General features: G+C 32.7%; 1 protein-coding gene across 10 annotated transcripts in view; it reads left to right on the forward strand.

The window, feature by feature from the left end:
• LOC145283711 (vitamin D3 receptor-like) overlaps positions 1–20106 on the forward strand; it is a 1095565-nt gene that overhangs the window by 445492 nt on the left and 629967 nt on the right. For 2 of the 10 annotated variants that reach the window (XM_080132748.1, XM_080132750.1), the window contains exon 1: positions 1816–4428. The exons of 5 other annotated variants lie outside the window; for them this stretch is intronic. The gene's annotated coding sequence lies outside the window, so the exon portion shown is untranslated. Of the gene's footprint in view, positions 1–1812; positions 4429–20106 lie in introns of those variants that run through there. 3 more of the 10 variants (XM_080132743.1, XM_080132740.1, XM_080132751.1) reach the window with 2 other exon arrangements.

A 20106-nucleotide genomic window follows, 5' to 3' on the forward strand; every position in this document is an offset into this window, starting at 1 on the left:
GGCGCTGCTAGCCCCCCCCCCTGTCGGCCATTTATTTTTTCGCGTTTTCTCTCTGTAAGCCCCCCACCCCCACCCCTCGTCCATTTTCTCCGTCAGATGGCAGCATGTGACGTCATTTTACGGAGAAATCCGAGCGAGTGATAAGCCACGCCCAGGCCAGCTCATGCACTAGTACCAAAAAAACAATGGTATCTACGTATTCCTTGTATTTTTAAGATGGTTATTAAAAAAAAAAATACGAAAATCGATAAGGTAAAAAATTATTTATTAAAGAAAAAAAAAAAAGAATGTGAACAAAAGAAAAGAAAGAAAAACAACCGTAAGAGTAAGACACAGGAGAGTTTAAAAGGGAGGTAATTTTCCGTTTCGATTTAAACAAGATGGCTGCAATTTTTCACGTGTTTACACGATTAAAGTTTTATTTTTTAATAATTCAATAATATTCAGGTAATTTCGACTGCATAATTTGGGAGCTACCATTGTAATTTATTAGAATTGACAAAAAAAAAAAAAAAATCAGTCGAAACCATTTTTTTTTTTTAATCTGAAAACTCCATTTATTGACTACAAAATTTCGCCAAATATTTGTTTAAATCTTTGTGGTTGTATAAAAATTACCATTGAACAATACAAAATAAAATAAAATAATTAACAACAACAAGACAAACAAATAAAATTCCTTATTGGCCTCCCCACGAGGGCCAGATATGATACAAGGTCGAGATGAATATGAGGTATGATCATTTTTCCTGTATAGAAACCATGTTTTTTTTTTTGTTTTTTTTTTTTTTTTTACCTCGGCGCCAAACTCAGAGCTTAGATCATTCCCCGCAATAGCCTTTTTGCCTGTTGCTGTGCAATTCTAGGAGATCCATCTTCGAAAACTTTGCCTTTTATCCCTCTGAGAATGGGCTAGTTTATTGCTAAATCGCCTGAGGCGCCCTTACCAGAGAAGGTCGACGGGACTGCCCAGGCACTTTATGTGGGTCAGAGTGCCCCTTCTTGGAGGCGCTTACTTCTCACTTCCGACTCTGGTACCACATTTCTCGCGGTGGCAGAGAATTAAATACCCAGTTTTAAACGTCTGTAACATACAGGTTAAAATCAAGTTCCGTCCGTCAGATGATCCGATCTGATATACATGAATGCCCTGGAAAAGTCACGTTTGATTGATGTTTACCACTACTAACATATTCTATTATTCTGAAAAACAGCTAAGTTCGTTTGCATATTTTAAAACTGGAAAGCATTTATCAAAAATTATTTTTTCCAGGGCATTCAATCAGATCAGCTGACGAAGAGTGTAAACGAAGACGAACTAACAGGGCTTGATTTTAACCAACACATCACCTATAAAAGTTTCGGTAAATTTTTGGATCAGCAGCGCCCTCCCTGTACCCTCTCCTCCGAAAGGCGTGAGGGGTTTCGCCTGTTGTCTGAAACGAAACGACCATACAGAGGAGCCCAACGGGTTCCAACCAATAAACTTTGGAAATTATTAACACGCTCTGACCCCCCCCCTCTCCAATGATATTTTGCTTCTTTTTTTTTTTTTTTAAGCGACTACGTATTAACAATCTGAAAAAGTTTGTCGGGAAGAAGAAAACAATTAATGGTAAATGTGTAGTATAGCGGCGTAAATTATTTGCCAGACAAAAATTATAAAAGACTATTTTTGTATAAAAAATGATTAGACCCCAAGGCTAAAATAAAACCAGAAAAAAAAATCATTTTTATTATTTTTTTCATCATTTTTTATTAGACTAAATGTACGACATTTGAGGCCGCCATATTGCTTTTAAAATTTAGCCTTTCTAAGGTTTGATAGATTGTCCTTTTTAAGGCCAAATTTGGCTTTTTACGCTCTTTCATTACAATAAATAAATAAATAAATAATAATATGGCGACCAAAAACAAGATTTCATGAAAGAGGGTAAAAAAGCAAATCTGTCAAACCTTAGAAAGGCTAAAATTTAACAACAATACTGCGGCCTCGAATGTCGTACATTTAGTCAAATATGTAAGAAATTTTTCCCTACACGCCCAATTTCCTCCCTGCAGATAGCAAATGAAACTCCACAAACAAAAAGTCATACATTTAAAACTCAAATTTTATTCAAGATGTATCAGTAAATGAAAGTTCTTTGTTTCACGGTAAGTCTCTTGCAAAAACAGTGGCTGAATTTGCTCTCCATACGCAATGGAGCCTTTAGTTATGATTCCTCTGTGGGAATGTTAGTTCAGGTTTCCTTTTAGAAGGATCCATGCTGATTGCTGTACATGGTTGAACACGGCAGGAATGCTGTCGCCCAATACGGCATATTTTGGGACCACGTGGTCTCTGGAAGAAATAGGAATAATTCCTATTATCAAATATATCAAGCCGAACACTAGAATATCTTCATTGGGTAAAATAAGTTCAGCAATTATGTTGTCTCTGTATTTAGAGAAATGTCCTTCGTCCACCCACTGCATGATGTCCAATGAAGGTAAAATCCTGGCACTCTATAACGGAGCACCGCTGTGTGAGTCCTTTACTGTTCCGTGTTCATTGTCAGACTGAAAAATAATGCGCATGTAATACAAACTGGCGCATTCAAATTGAACCAATCAAAGATCGTCTAGCAAATCATGTTAGGCGAGCAAACAAAATGCCGTTGGTTATGGAATCTCACGAATAAAAAAAAAAATGATGAAAAAAATAAAAATGAATTTCCTGGTTTTATTTCAGCCTTTGGGTCTAATAATGTGTTTTATATAACTATAAATAAGTTTTTATAATAGTCTGTCGGCCAAATAATTTACGCCGCTAAACTACACATTTACCCAATTAAGTTATAATTTAAATTGAGAATCAGTTTCGTATATGAATTTAACGTAAAATGATTCCCCATATTCGGAACATTCTAAGTAGTTAACACTTTTTCCTAATAACCCTAAGTCCCATTGGTATGATTGTAAAACCATACGTAATAATCGCCGACAAAGTAGCTCTCCTAAAAACGCACAACTGTTATTCCTTATTATAATAATAAATTATAATAATAAATAAATAAATGAAAATAAATTTGTTAACTCTCCTAAAATGCTAGAACGGCTTGGAAACGGTGGATAATTTTACGTACAATCAAAACTGATCTCCAATTCTAAATGCTATTATTTTCTCTTTCCGCCAGGATTTGGAGGATATTAGTATGTATTGTCTGAAAAAAAAAAAGAATATCATTTTTTTTATTATTAAGGAGAAGGTGGCTATTACTATACAGTAACGCAAATGTTCTTTGGTTGGACCCATTTGAATTTTCCTGCGTGAGCCCCTCAGGCGACAATCGATAATCCTTCTCCGCCCTTTCGGAGAGAGTAATGTCTGACAGGATGACCTCCTGAGAATCAAAACAGATAGTACATTGTTATCCTAGACTGAGGGCTGGATAAAAATGTAATTTGTTAGTTTACTTGTTGCCTCCTCTCCACGAGAACTTTATTCCCTTTCCTTCGGTGGAGGTAATGCCCGGGAGTATGGACTCCTTGTAACAGAACAGATACCACTTTCTTTCTTATCTTAGTCCGAGGGCCGGATGAAAATGTAATTTAGTAGTGTACTTGTTGCCTCTCCACGAAGGCTTGATGTGACACAGGCGATAAACCCATAAACCCTTTCCAATGGAGGTAATAACTTGATCATCTAATCCCTGCTTCCTTTGTTTCAGCTCGTTTGACACGATGATGGTCTAGTGATTTCCATCACTTCGCTGTTTTAATATCACATTGTAATACAGCTTCTTATTCCAGTAGCTTATTTCTTTTAAGAACTGCAATATTGTGAGATTATTCTTTTCCTGTTACTTTATAGCCTTAATCTTTTAAAGGCATCTCCTGTCTTTGCGATAATAAGCTTTCGTTTTTGGTAACTCCATACATCAAAAAATGCCTTCATGCTTTGTCTTGAGCGATTTTCAGTAAAAAAAAAAAAAAAAAGAAAAAGGTAAAACGAATTAGAACAGATACTACTGCCTGATTCTTTGTTCAAGAGTCAGATGCAAACAGTCCTTTTATTATCTCGTATTGTATTTCGATCATTACTATGATACTAAATACTACTTAATTTTACTACAAGAGCTGCTCCTGCTGTTATGACTTATTCAACAACTCGCCCCTCCCCCTCTCTCATTCGCCGTCGTAGCTGCTGCTGCTGTTACGGGTCACTTTGAGTTTTTGATTTACTCGACGAGCAACGTTCTTCAATTCCATCCTGTAATCCCCCTCTCTTTTTCTTCTCCCCCGTGTGTCTTTCTTCCTCTTACAACTTTCTTTGGAGTTTACTTTACAATTACGATAATGGCAGACTAAAGAAAGGATTTTATACACTGACTCTCGTCACAAGCCGTGTGTACACGTTTCTTTTATTCGGTCCTACTCCTTTACACGGTAGGTAAAACCCGTACATATGTATATTAAAAATACCAAAAATACACAATACATTTACATAATGAAGAAAAATGCGCTTTCCTTTACACACACACACACATGTGTGTGTGTGTGTGTGTGTGTAATAAAATGTATTTAGCCTTGACATTTTACTGCAGTTTCACAGTGTCACCTTTTTATCAGGTCTCCACGAGTGGTATCGGTGTACTCTGAAACTGCAGTAAAACGTCACGGCTGGGTACATTATCGTTTGTTATCAACACTTCTATCCTTTTGTTATACTGTTTAAATTTGTTTCTGTCTCGAGTTTGAGGGGTTGTTTCCTTATTTATGTCAATGTGAGTTCTTTTAAAAGAAAATAAATCCACCCAGTTTTTTTTTTGTTTTTTTAAAAGGATATTACTATACTATAAACAAAAAGTTTGTTTTTAAAAAGTCTATTTATAACTTCTGTGTAACAAGGATATTTATTATTATTATTATTATTATTATTATTATTTTCTGAGGCACTTGTTTTTGTGGAAATGGATATTAATAACTGAAATGCTAAACAAATCTCGAATATGTACTACGCCTGGAGTAAATCTTAAAAAAGAAAACAGCAAATATACAATATTGTGATGACATGTCATTTATTTATTTTTTTTTTTTTTTTAATTTATAAGTGCAAGTGTCTTTACACTTTTCGGTGGGAAATCCGTATAAACATTGGGGGGGGGGGGGGGAGGAGTATATCTCCTTCCGCGAAATGACTCCGAAAAAGGATATCCGTTTTTTTTTTGTTTTTTTTTTTTCCGCAAGATAGTGCAGACGTTAAAATAACTCGTGTGCGTTGGATTCGTTTATTATCGACCTCTTCTTCAGGACATTGCAACAAACATTTCCAATTTAATTCACTAATCACATGTGAGGAAGAGGTCACTCATGCTCAATTCGTGATGCAAACAACTCCTCCATTAGTAGGGGAGTACCGAAGTGGCCGTTTATCTAAAAATGGTGTTGGACCCCCCCCCCCCACAAGTCAAATAAATAAACAAACAAACAAATGCCCCTGCGTGTTTTTCTTTTTAACAGCCTAGCCTCACTATTGCAAGGTTAGACACGAGGTCAGTTCAGCGTTCAGCGACCAGCGTTGTTGGGGTGGAAATCCAATCTCTAGCAGTGTCAGTGTTGGACCAATCTCCCCATTTCTAAGAGTGTGAGGGATGGAGTCTTGATTTGACGCCAACTGACCAGTTGGCAATCCTAGTTAGGGGTGCCTCAGGCGACTGGCCATCAATCAATCCCACTCCCCCTTCAAAAGGAGGTAATGCCTGTGATGATCACCTGGTACCGAACAGAACTCGATCTATCGTGTTTCAATTTAAAATTAATATTGCAAATATTCAAGAATGATTTGAAAATGTAAATCTTAAAAAAAAAAATTTTCTAGTAATAAAATTTGGTATTTTTTTACGACCTAACCCAGCGTCCCAGCGTAGTATAAACACCCCCAACCTCCCTACGGCTTTTGGAATAAACATCCCCAACCTCGAAAGCCGTTCTTAACATGGGGAGGTTGGTAGTGTTTATACTGCGCTTGGTTAGGTCGTAAAAAAATTACCTAAAATTTTAAATGAAAAATGAACAAATGGCAACCACGTTGTTTACATTAGTTTATGGGAGGATAAAATTTTATCCTTTGCCCCCACGTTATATTTGTTTGCATATGTAAGATTAGTTTTTAACATAATTGGAGCTCCAAAAGGAGCACTCTGGATTAGGACAATAATTTTAATTGCCTCAGTCCAAAAGAATTTCTCTTCGCCGGATCGTGTAATATATGAACGAGTGAACGACACTATTGTTTCTAGTTGAAAGACTAAGCGATGTTGTTACACAGAAAAATAAATCTAGATTATAAAAGCTGATCGTAGCTCCCGAAGGTGGAGGTAATGCATGGAATGATAGCCGCCTGAGAACCAAACCACACTTCACTTCTGATGTGTCACATGCTGTCTTCATGACAAGAGAGTTCACAACTCATTTTAGGTTGCAGAGCAAAATAAACAGATATGATATGGTGGTAATTAGTAATTGTGAGAAATTTCATGTTTTACTTTAAATGCATCAGCATATATTAACCGTAATACTTGACGTTTGTCTTAAAAAAAAAAAAAAAAAAAATTAAGACGTTTTCTGACAATTTGTCTAAAGTATAAAATTTATAACCGTTTTCGATTCAAAAGGAAAATTTATTATGAAGGGCGTTCTGTTAAAATAGAAAAATATTTAATAATAATAAAAAAAAAACCGAAAGAAAACAAATTGCTGAATATTTTGTCAGAAAATTAAATTTTATTTTTATACAAAATAATTTTGAATTTTTTCTAACTTTTTTTTTTTTTTTTTTACTATTATCTCTAATCGTATTTTAGTAAAAAAAAAAAGCAAAAAAAAAAATTGACAACAAACTTTTTTTTTTTAACGCTTGTACATATTTCGGTGAATGTACAGAGTAGTTAACAAAGTCAACCCAAGAAATCCAATGGATTTATCAATTTTTTTTTTTACGGTGGGGGTGGGGAGGAGACTTCTCAAAAACAACGTTTTCTAAAATATGTTCAATTAAAAAAAAAAAAAAGTATGCCCCCCCCCTAGATCCACATTAAATCTTTAGAGTTTATTTTATTTTTGTTTGGAGGTGTATTTGATGCTTGTGGTGCATGGTGCAATGGTGCATCTCAGATTGCACCATTTTTTTTTTTTTTTTTTTTTTTTTTAATGAAATCTTGGTCCTTGCTCCTTTAATTGAAAAAAAAAAAAAATTAGGGCTTGAATTGCATTTTTCGAGGAGTTATAAGCTTGGAAAGATGGGGTGGAATTATTCGCTATTTTCACGAAATTTCTGACACTGCTAGTGCATCTGTTACGGCGCTATTTTTTTTTAAATAGTATTTTCAAGTTAGATTTAATTTTTACGATATTTTTTAATTAAATTGTTAGGCGAAAGTACAAAATAGTAAAAAAAAAAAAAAAAAAAAAAAAAAAAAAAAAACACCCTTCTCTCCCATGTTAAGAATGGCTTTCTAAATTATATTATTTTAGATGCATTACTTCAAACTGTTCAAATTTCTTTGCGATAGTCAGGGTCCTTTTTTTACAAGACATTTGTCACATTTGCATGGAAAACAGCACAATACAAAAACGGTACTTATGTTACCGTGCTGAAATAATGTTATTATTTAGAAAGCCATTCTTAACCTGGGAAGAGGAGGTACTTTTGCCTAAAAAAGGATATCGTAAAACTTCCATTTAACTTAAATTCTATCCCAAAATAGCATGGTTGCATTAAGTGCATATGCACTCAAAAACTATATGATCATCATCCTGTAGTGTAATATATTTTTATATTGTCATGTATTGTTTTATTTAAAAAAGAGGGATGGCTTTTTATATCTTAGTCAACGCAAACCATCTTCTATTCTAATCGATTTATAAATATAACAAAATAGTCGGTCAGGTGCAAATATTTACTTCGTTACTATGCGAAAATTGAAAGTGATTTTCACACCTTGAAAATGTCGATTCTGACTTTCTGTGTAAATTTTGTGTATTTATGTTACCGCACTATTTTTTCTAATTTTCCGATATTTTTGTTTGTTAAATTGTTTGGCGCATTACAGACTAGTTACAAAACACTCTCCGCCCGTCCTCGTGTTAAGAATGGCTTTCTAAATATATCAGCCGGGTAACAGATGCACAAGTCCCTCAACTTTTACTATATTTTTGGGTTTATGTTACTGTACACATTGATTCGAAAAAGTTGTCAAAAAAACAAATATATAACAAATAAATGTTATCAAAGGCAAGATAAGTTATTTGTCTACCTAACTAACTGGATACTTTTTTTTAGTGTTTTTATTTAATGTAACATGTTTATTCAACTTGAAAAACGTAGTGTTTACCGATGTATTGGAAAATGTAAAATGGCGCCCGAATCTCTCTTTGGCACGGTAAGTTTGGGAAAAGGAATTAAAAATAAAAAAAGATATGCAAAATACTATTAAAAACCCACCGAATATGTCAGCCTATGTCACGATAACATATATTGAGCGAGTTTTTAACCGTATTTTGTCTAGTTTTTATTTTATTTATAACTCCTTTTTCCAAACTTACCGTGTCAAAGAGAGATTCGGGCGCCATTTGCAATTTTCCAATACATCGGTAAACACCGTTTTTCGAGCTGAATAAATATGTTAGATTGAATAAAAACACTACAAACAAATCCAGTTAGGTAGAAAAGTAACTTATCTTACCTTTGATAACATTTATTTGTTATATATTTGTTTTTTGACAACTTTTTCGAATCTGTGTACATTAATACAAACCCATATTTTTATTAAATTGTTGCGTGAAACTACAGAATAGTTACAAAACACCCTCCCCATGTTAAGAATGTCTTTCAAAATGTTATTACAGTGCGGTAACATAGATGCACAAGTACCGTTATTTTATTGGAATCTATTTAAAATGTCACAGTCCACAATAAGTTTCAATATTGACAAATAATAATACAATAATTAGTTCTTAATTTCGGTCTATTTTTAAATAATAATTTAATGTAGTCAACAGAAAGTAGCGTTTTTTTTTGTTTTTTTTTTTCTTGCATTTTTTAAATCTGAGATGTGTTGGATTTTTTTTTTAAATTATTGTACCCATTGTCTTTGTTTTTATTTTGTAATATTTTTTCGGTGCTAATGCAGTGGCAGTGACTGCAGTGCAGTGGCTGCAGTGCACTTGATCCGCGTTATTTTTTTAAATCGTATTTCCAAGTTTAATTAAAGTTTTATGATGGTTTTTTTTTATTCAATATAACCTTAGGTTAAAGTATAGAATAGGTACAAAACACCTTCCCGATGTTAAGAATGGCTTTTTAAATAATAACGTTTTATTTCAGCACGGATAAATAAGTGCACTGCACTACCAACCACTGCCCCCCTTTTTTATTTTTTTCGGTACTCAGTGATCCGATCCGTGCTGATGAAATAATAACGTTATTATTTAAAAGGCCATTCTTAACATGGGGAGGGTGTTTTGTACCTACTAAGGTTAAATTGAATATTGAATAAAAAAAAAAAAATAAAACTTTAATTAAACTTGGAAATACGATTTTAAAAATATCGCGGATCACTCTCTGCATTAGCACTTTTTTTTCTAATTAAAAAAATGTTAATATAAGAAATATATATAGAAAGGTGGATAACAAAATTGTTAAAAAATACAAAAAAGTCTTCACTAGACTAAGAAATTAACGACAAAAGTCAAGTATTATGATTACATTGTGCCCCTAAAATGCAAAGGAAAACAATAACATGACCACACGTGCCTCCTCGTGTCAAAGAAATCTTCGATATAAAAAAAGTCGGTCGTCGTGTACGTTTTCAGCGTCCCAACCTCTTTTTTTTTTTGTGTTTTGCTTAAAACAGAAGATACTTTATTACGATTATTTGATTCGTAGATTTAAAATTACATTCCATTTTAACATGTAATCAGCACAAAAATAAACATTTAATAGCGGTTCTTGCTTTTGAAGAGAACATTTTTTTATTTTCATCATTCCTTCTCTGAGTTTGTTTTCTCTCTGCTATTTTTTTTTTATGTTAGCAAAACGAAATACTAACTTCTTAAAAAAAAAAGAATCGACATTTAAATTAAATCTTTATGAATTTTTTACTTTTTAAAAAAAATATATTTTATTTTAAATTACAGTTCGTACTACAAGAATCGGGCCGTACGAAAAAATTTGGGACGTTGAAACCGTACATAACCGAATAAATTCGTTATGTTATGCAACGTTTAATCTTTCGTACAACAAAAAACGCCGGGAAATCTCAATATTTGGAGAAAAAAATTGAAATTTAATTTAAATTAATCAAGAATTAGTGAAACAGTATAGTTTATTTATTTTATTTTATTTTTTTTAACTACGAGTGCTTAATGATGATGATGATGATGATGATGTAGAGTATGAGCTGAGCTGAGGTCATTGACCTCGCCTACTCTTTTATGGTTAGCGCTTCTTGTTATTAAAAAAACGGTGTTTCTTAGTTTACGAAGCTTATTTGAAATGATTTCTCCTCGCTTTAATTGTGGCTAATTCATTGTTAATGAATGTTTCTAGTTGTATTTTCATTCATCAACTGTAAATTTTCACGCTTTCCGTTTTGAATATTAAATAATTCGCTTCATTTCTATGTTGGTCACGTAAATTATTTCGAGTGAAATATATTTATAACCGTCTCCGAACTCAAATCCCATTTTAGTTTTTAACAATTTATAAACGGTAAGTTGTAGCAAGTTTCATCGTGCACGCAAAACGGCGAAATTAAAAGACGGTCGAAAAATATAGTCGCTGTCTTTATCTTGGTCACAACACAACGAAACTCCGGATACGTAACAAACACAGGTACATTGATATCTTACTAATATCGTTGACTTTTTTTTTTTTTTTTTTTTTTTAGCAGCAGCAAAGTGTAGTATCTGTTTTATGTTTTTGATACCACATCTTTTATTTGTTCGGATTCCGAGCAGAAAAGGGGAAATCCTTGGAGACTGAGGGAATTTTTTTTTCTTTTTCTTCGGAGTTTTTTTTTTTTCTTTTTTTTTCCGAGAGGTGATTTTTATTTTACTCCTACATTAATTAAATGAATAAATAAATAAATAAAATGACCTTGTATCTAACTCTGCCCTTAAGGGGAATTCTCTATTTTAGTCGCGCTTCTTAGCTAGCCTTTTTCGATGCTGGTTTATGAAGGTATCAGGTTTCATTTACCCAATTTTGGCGTTTTATGTGTACGGCGAGACTTGCGACAATTTAGTGATTTTTGAGGTACTACTACTACACTGCACTTATTGATCCGTGCTGAAATAATATTTAGAAAGCCATTCTTAAAATGGGAGGGGAGGGTGTTTTGTATCTATTTTGTACATTAACCTTTCAATTTAATAAACTCAGATATCATAAAACTTTAATTAAACTTAAAGTACTCTTGTATAATTTAACCCGAATTCCCGTCAAGCATGGATCGGGCGAGACCGGCAATTATCGGTGTCAGCCGAGCGTCGTAACGGACGCATACTAATGAAAAAAAAAAAAAAACCGGAAGAAATGCAAATAAAAAATAACTACAAAAAAAAAAAAAAAACTACCTTTAAATTAAAATATGTTCATTTCATTTTAGTATTTATTTCCTTTTTTTATTATTTTCAAAATATTTATCAACAGAATGTTTTGTTTTGTTTTTCTCCAAGAAAATTTTTTTTAACCGTATAATTGTTAGGTGTAAGTTTTTTTTTTTTGTTTTCTTTTTTGTAACTGTATTTTTTTTTTTTTTTTTTTTCATTTTTAATTTTCAAGACTTGTTGTTCAGTCAAGATCTTTTAGTGGCACTTTCTATTTGTACATCTCCAGGAGAAATGTCGGAATTAGCATACCGACGAGTAGGGGGAGGGGGAGAAAAGACGGTTTAAGTCTTGCAACGAAATGTTGACGTTGCTTACAAGCAGTCTTTCCTGTAAAAGTAACAAATAGGTAACGATGGTCGAAGTGTAATTTGTCTAAAAGACTACAACAACAGTAGAGCGCCAGCGGCCATCCCTTTTTATCTACTTCAACTCTCAGTCAACGAGATTCACGCGTGACTGAAATTTCTATTTAACTTGTAAGGAATAGGCACTCAGGTTGGACCACCGGCCGTGTTGGTCACAGCTACCAGAACTCCTTTCTTCCCAACCTACCTACCCCCGGCAAGTCAACCAATTCAAAATTCTCACAGAAATCATCCTTTACATACGAACATTTGTGTTTACAATTGTTGCGCCTCATTTTTTGAAGACAACAATTTCTTCTGACAATATGAGATTGTCTGCATCGATGTTTTCATTTCTTTTTCTAACATGTATAGATTTATTTTCTTGCCTGTCATTTTTTTTTGTTTGGCGAGCTTGAAAATATGTTTGTCAGCTTTTTTTTTTTCTTTTTTGTTGGTTTAGTCGCTTTCGTCCAATTCGAATTCCATTTAGATAGCGTTTTTTGATTGGCTAATCAAACTCCCAAAAAATTAAATTAAAAAAAAAGCAATAAATAAATAATAAGTAACTAATCAGAAAATAAAGTCACCTCGCCCCCTTAATATCACCTTAAAAATTACTAAAACCATAACAGAAAAAAAAGTAAATAAATAAAATAAAAAGTCGAGTTAGCGTTTCAACATTTTTGAACAACGCTCGGCTGACACCGATGATTGCCGGTCTCGCCCGATCCATGATTGACGAGAATTCGGGTCAAATTATGCAAGAGTACCAAACTTCAATACTATTAAAAAAAAAAAAAAAAAAAATAGCGATGATTTTAATAAATTGTTTACGACAAAATAAGTTGCTCGATAACAATTATTACGATTTTTTACAATTTTTTTCAGTAGATTATTATCGAATGGACACTAGTCTACAAGAATATAAGAAAGAAATTTCTTAAATTAATATTTAAATATTTTAGAACCACGTATGCATCCGCTTAAAGCCTTTTTGCGGCCAAAATTATCTGTTATTCGCCTCATACTTGGCTTAATTTTAGAATAGGGACTCTACGATTTCACTTGGTTTTATTGACAATCCAAATTTATCGGCTGTAGTAGTCATGTTTTTAGCCTACACGTGTGACGACGTTGAGTTATGTGTGAATTAATTAAGATTAATGCATATACATATTGTTTTGACCTAGGTAGATGTAAACAAACTTCTTGTTTAAAATATACATATATTTAAGTAGTTTTAAGTAGTTTAAAATATACCTATATTTGGGTTGGTATATCTGCTACTAGTCTCTCGCTGCTAGACAAGGTTCAAAAGAGAGTCGCCAATCTGATAGGCCCTGAACTGGCATCTAGGCTTCAGCCCCTGTCCCAATGTTGCATCCCTCTGCCTGTTCTACAAGTATTTTAATGGAGAATGCTCTGACGAACTGCAATCACTTGTGCCCCCACGACGTAAACACCCACGACAAACCCGACAGGTAGCTAAATCTTACCCCCACACTGTAGAGATCCCTAGATGTAAAAGATCTTTCTACTCCAGTAGTTTCTTCCCCAGAACCGCTAGACTTTGGAATTCCCTTCTGGGTCCCTGCTTCCCCAATTGTACTGACGTGCAGAAGTTCAAGTGTAACGTGAACAGACATCTTGCTGCCCAAATCCCCACATAGTACACCAGTAGATGTTACCCCTGATAGTAGCCCCCTACACCAAAGTGGCAATTTGCCTTGTTTGGGGTGAAAATGTAATAATAATAAAATAAAAAAAAATTAAGTAGTTTAAAAGATACCTAGTAGTTAAAAAAATGTCGATCAACTTGAAGAGACACGACATTTTTGGGGCATTTATTATCAATAATAAATACCCCATTTTGTTATTAATTATTTGTAGTTAAATTAGATTTAATATTTTAAATCCTTTGTTTTACCGAATGGTCGCGTATAGATTTTTTAAAACTGAATGTGCTAATCGATTAAAACGTTCTGTCATGCAAACGATGAAATCTTATCATCATTTCCCCCCCCCCTTCTTAACACGTGTGGTTGTCGGCTTCTCCTTGTTTCGTTCTGATATCCGTGTAACGAGTCGCTTTAATAGTCTTAATTCCCCTGGCCTTTTGACTAGAAGCAGTGTTAGAATGTGACGTTAAACACCGTGGCCCAGCCCAAGGTGCCCTTTTTAAGAGAGCTGGATTTTTTCCATATTAAACAAAATTAACTGTTGACCTTGTGTCTAACTTTGTCCTCATGTGGAGTCATGCAAATAAACTCCATTTGTATGTCTATTTTTTTAAATAGCGCTTGAGAAAGTTTAAGTCGATCTTATCTTTATAAAGTTGCAAAACGACTCTGTAAATGAGATCGTCGTCCTAAACTGATGGCAATAAAATTATTATTATTATTATTATTATTATTATTAAATGAACTATTTCGAGTTAAAATTTATTCAGTATTATGCAGGAACATTGAAGAAAAACATTTCAAATGAGTAACTATGCTAACATAATCGAAATTTTTACAAGATGGCGTCATATTTGAACCGGAAGTAGGTTATGTAAAAAGCGGGCTTAGTTTATGTTACCTGAAACGAAGTGAGCACTTTCATTATCTCAGAAAGCAATTTTTATAATTCTCAAACTAGTATTTATTTGATAATAGCCACAACTCCTTAGAATTCACCGAAGTGCTTACACATTTTTTATAATATTAAAAAAAAAGTTTGAAACATTTTTATCAATACTTAATTTTTTTTTAATTATTTTATAATTCACTGCAATATTTTACTTCATTTCATTATATCGTTTTATTTATTTATTTTTTTTATTGTTTATGGAGCCACCGTTTAAGACGAAAAAGTATTAAAATGTTTTTTTGGTACCTGTACAGTTTAATCAAGACATTTAAAAAAAAAAAAATGAAAATATTGGAATATATATATATATATATATATATATATATATATATATATATATATATATATTGTACGTACTCGTTATGGAATAAAGTTTTCATAAAAAAATCACTTAATTTGATCAAGAAGTTTTTCTTTCTTTTTATAGAGGAAAATCAAACTTTAATCGGTCGATCATGTCGCGACCATCTTGTTTTTCGCGGATGAGGGGCGGGGGGGGGGCAGAGGAGATAACCCCAATCACCACTGAAAGTTTGTACAAATTTGACGAGATTTTGAAATATGGACAGAAAAAATACCTAGATATTTTTTTTCACTTATTTTACAGTTCCTATTTCCTCCTTTTTTAATCACCGTTTCGTTTAAAGGCAGCCCGTCCTCGTCCTTGAAAATAAGCGAATGGCTACGAAACGATCGATCTAATTAAAATTTGATTTTCCTCTGTAAAATAATAACAAAAACCTACTTGATCAAATTAATTTTTTTTTGCATGGAAACTTTATTCCTTAACGAGTACGTACAATATAAGTTGTTTTTTTTCCTCAATATTTTCACTTTTTAATGTCTTGATTAAACTGTACAAGTACTTGTTTTTCCCTTTATTACTGTGTAATACTAAATTGATTTTAACTTAAACGTTCATCTCCTCTTTATCGCTTATACACTATTTTTATTTGAATTTTCGAAGAAACTGTTTTGACGGCGATCCCACCACCATTCATAGGTTATTTTTTAAAGCGAAAACAGTACTTAAGTGTTACGTCGAAATAGTAATATATCCAAAAATTATGAAAATTCATCGCATAGAAAATTATTTATAGTTAAAAGTAATGTTTACGGAAAACTATGGAAATTGCATTTTCCCCTCTATGTAAACATCTTGAAGATTGCGAATACAAGAAACATGTTTTCGACACACTAACAGACTTTTTTTTTTTTTTTTTTTTTACTAAAAATACAATAGCAGTTGTTCTACTCGATGAATTTTTGGATATATTGCTATTTTCGACATGTCAAGTAAGTACTGTTTTTGCTTAAAACCATATCTTAAAAAATCGATCTATCAACTCTATCTTATCAAGCACCGTTTTTCGAGATAGACTCCGTAAATAATTTTCTGAAACAGCATTACTCAGATTAATTGGATACTGGATTTTGATCAAATAATATTGTAGAAGGGAGTCTGCGTTTGTGCTTAAGATCCATAAAAAGAATTTTTTAAAAACATTTCATTTATAACTTGAAAATAATAGAAATATGTAAATATTACCTTGTCCTACTACAGAACACCCACCACTCTAATTTGATTTTTAGAGGTATTCGAGGTCGCTGACAACGAATCTGGTAATCAACCCCGTCGCAAATTTACCGTTTGCATGATATTAAACCCTGACCCTGGGACTATTTTGCGCCATTTCACCGCCGTCGTTAACCCTACGTTAGTGTATTCTTAGATGCGCATAGTAAAGGGACTTATCACATCGCGGAGGAATCTTTAGCAGGCATTTGAAAAAACAAAGTTTTCAAAAATAAAATGTGGTTCATTTTTTGTAAGTGTTACATAGATTTTTATGATTTTTAGTTGATCTCTAAAATTAAGTTTTCACGAGCGGTTTACACAAACCTTTCTGTTTTTCGTTCTTTTTTTTTGGGGGGGGGCTCAATTATAGAACCTGTCTTGTTTAACAGGTGCTTTTGCAGTTTAATTAACCGTTTTTCCGTAAGTAATGCGTTGACATTTACCGAGTAGAATACCGTTTATCATTTTACATGGGGGGGGGGGTTATGGCAGCATTATTTTCACTATTAAATGAGGTGAAAAATTATTTTTTTTAATTTCATGAAAAGTATTTGTTCTAATTACTATTAAATGAGGTGAAACTTTATTTTATGAAACATATTTCTCGTTTAAAATGTCCGCCATGTGTTCATGCACGTTGTGAGACGTCAAGTGACTACGTGTGTGCGCGCACGAACGTACATTTCAGTAAAAAACCGATCGTGCGTAGCGTAAACGAAGGCGGTGAAATGGGGCAAAGTAGACTCGGGGTCCAGAGGCTCATACCATGCAAACGGTAAATTTGCGATGGGCTTGATTGTCAGATTCGTTGTCAGCGACATCGAATACCTCTAAAAAACAAAATTAGAGTGGTCGGGGTTCTGTTGTAGCGTAAGGTAATATTTACCTAGAATTAAGAGGATTGAGGCTTGGAGCTAGAATGCGCATGGGTCCTCGTTGATGCGTTGAAAATGTTGTCCTAAAGTGTTTAAGACTGAATGTTATTTAACACTAAGAAATGTATTTTAAGGTCACTTTACTTTATATCCTTGATCCCCACTCCAAAATTTTAATGTTTATATAAAAAAAAACTAAAATAAAATAAACAAAAAAGAACAGTAATATGATGTTAGTTGCATTCAATTCCAGACAATGCCGGTTTTTCTTGCTTTTCTAGTGGGAAGGACATTGTCATTTGACCCTGACCTATCTTTTCCCTGTGATTAACAATTTTTATTTTCATATTTGTTATAAAGACGACTGAGGCCCCAAAGCGAAATACGCATCGGCTCCGATGTCGTAAACAGCGCGTTTCAGGGAGCATTCATTGATTTGAAAAGAAAAAAAATAATTTTGGCGTGTGTGGCCTTTTTTTTTTTTTTTTTTTTTTCTTTTGAACTTTGCGCTTTTCGGATTATTTTATGTTTTTGGTACTCATGCAGAGAGTGATCCGTGCTGAAATAATAACGTTATTATTTAAAAAGCCATTTTTAACATGGGGAGAGGGAGGGTGTTTTGTACCTATTCTGTACTTTAACCTTACAATTGAATAAAAAAAGCATAAAACTTTATTTAAACGTGGAAATACGATTTAAAAAATAGCGCATTAGCACCATGTTTTCTTATGATTACCAATAACGATAATTTCCCCCCCCCAAAAAAAAACAAATATCCAACCAAAAAACAAAAACAAAAAAAAAAAAACATAAAATAATCCGAAAAGCGCAAAGTTCAAACAAAAAAGAAAAAAAAAAGCCACACAGGCCAAAATTATTTCCGTTTTCTTTTTTTTTTTTTTTTTTTTTTTATTATTATTATTATTAATGAACGCTCCCTGGAACGTGCTGCATGCGTAGAACATCGGAACCGATACATGTTTCGCTCGGCATCAGGGCATCATCAGGCATCACTCGTGTGCGTCCGTGTTTCCTTTTTTTGTCATGTATCGTATTTTTCAGTTGTAGTTTTCTTTATTATTTTTTTGCTACAGAAAAAAGAAAACGAAAACACTGAATCATAGTTTTTAACAACAAAAAAATGTCAATGACTAAAACATCTTTCTGAAAATATGGAGTATTTTCGTATTTTTCGGACGTTCGTTGTAATATCATTTGTTACTGTTTTTGTTTTAATTGTTTAAACGTTAACAACTTTGCCTGTTTTTGTTGTCGTCCCATATTTCCTCTTTTATTGCCTTTGTGTGTGTGTGTGTGTGTGTGTGGAATATTTATATTATTTATTTTTTTGCCATGATGGCATGAAACCAAGCTCTGAAAAAAATAAAAATGAAAGGGTTTGTATTACTGTACACATAGATTCGAAAAAGTTGTCAAAAAACAAATATATAACAAATAAATGTTATCAAAGGCAAGATAAGTTACTTTTCTACCTAACTGGATATATTTTTCGTGTTTTTATTCAATGTAACATGTTTATTCAGCTTGAAAAACATACAGTGTTTACCCATGTATTGGAAAATTCAAGATGGCGTCTGACTCCTTCTTTAACACCGTAAGTTTGGGAAAAGGGGTTATAAATAAAAAATTGGATAAAATACTGTTAAAAACTCGCTCAATATATGTTACCGTGACATAACTTGACATATATTCGACGGGTTTTTAATAGTATTTTTTCTAGTTTTTTTTGAGACGCCATCTTGAATTTTCCAATAAACACTGTATGTTTTTCGAGCTGAATAAACATGTTACATTGAATAAAAACACGAAAAATATATCCAGTTTGGTAGAAAAGTAACTTATCTTGCCTTTGATAACATTTATTTGTTATATATTTGTTTTTTGACAACTTTTTCGAATCTGTGTACAGTAATACAAATTCTATGTTTACTTACAAATGTGTTACTGATTGAAACTTTTTTTTTTTTTATTTGTTAAAAAAAAAAAATGCAATGTGCTATCATGGAATATGCGAACGCAATTTTTACGAAAACTATCAGATAAGAGGAAGAAAGTATTTCAGGTTTTCTGTCCTGTCAATCTTTTTAGACCGAGGCAATTTTTATTTCGTTCCGTTTTATTTATTTTTATTTAACTTGCCCCACCCCCAAATTGAAGGTAATCGAAAAAATAACATTCAACAACCGTACAACGAAAGATTTTTAAAAAAATATTTTTTAACAAAAACTAAATAATTTTTAAACGAAAAAAGTCAATTTGCTATACCTTTTTTTTAATTTTTTTTTTTTTTTTTTTGCTTTTTGTTTTACATACGTCCAACTCACCGTTCACATGGGGAATATCGACTTTATAGGTTTTCGAGTATGCTTACAACGAATAAACTCACCTCAACCTCCAAGAACGGCTTTCGGAATATACCCCCCCCCTAACCTTCCAATGTTAAGAACGGCTTTCGGAATAGACACTCCCAAACTTATCAGCTTACCTGAAAACCTCGAAAAGTTGACATGTCGAATGTGAACGATGAAGTTGGATGTAAAACGGAACGAAATTTAAATTTCCATTCCATTAAAAAAAAAAAAAAAAAAGCCCCGGCAAAGTTCGACAACTCTAGAAGGGTCAGATCAGTATTTTACACCGTCAAATCATGAATATTACGAATTATTAGTTTTGAAATAAAAATAAAAAAATATTAAAGTTTTAAAATAACAAAATATGTAATTAATAAAAAAAAAATTGGAAGTAAGCACTTGATTAAATAAAGTAAACGAACAAAATATACATTTTTATATATTTATAACTATTTATTTAACAGAAAAATGAAACAATTTTTAGAAAGTGTATTATTGTCTTAACAGAAAAACGAACAAAATAAAATCTGAAGTAATGAACCATTGAACCACAACAAAATATAAATTTATTTATACAAAATAAAACAACCTTGAAAATTAAACATTTCTTAAAAAGTGTATTGTTGTCCTATACTTTTAATAATTCG

Source organism: Euprymna scolopes, chromosome 8, assembly GCF_053919585.1.
Source record: "Euprymna scolopes isolate OS-2025 chromosome 8, ASM5391958v1, whole genome shotgun sequence".
NCBI lineage: Eukaryota > Metazoa > Mollusca > Cephalopoda > Sepiida > Sepiolidae > Euprymna > Euprymna scolopes.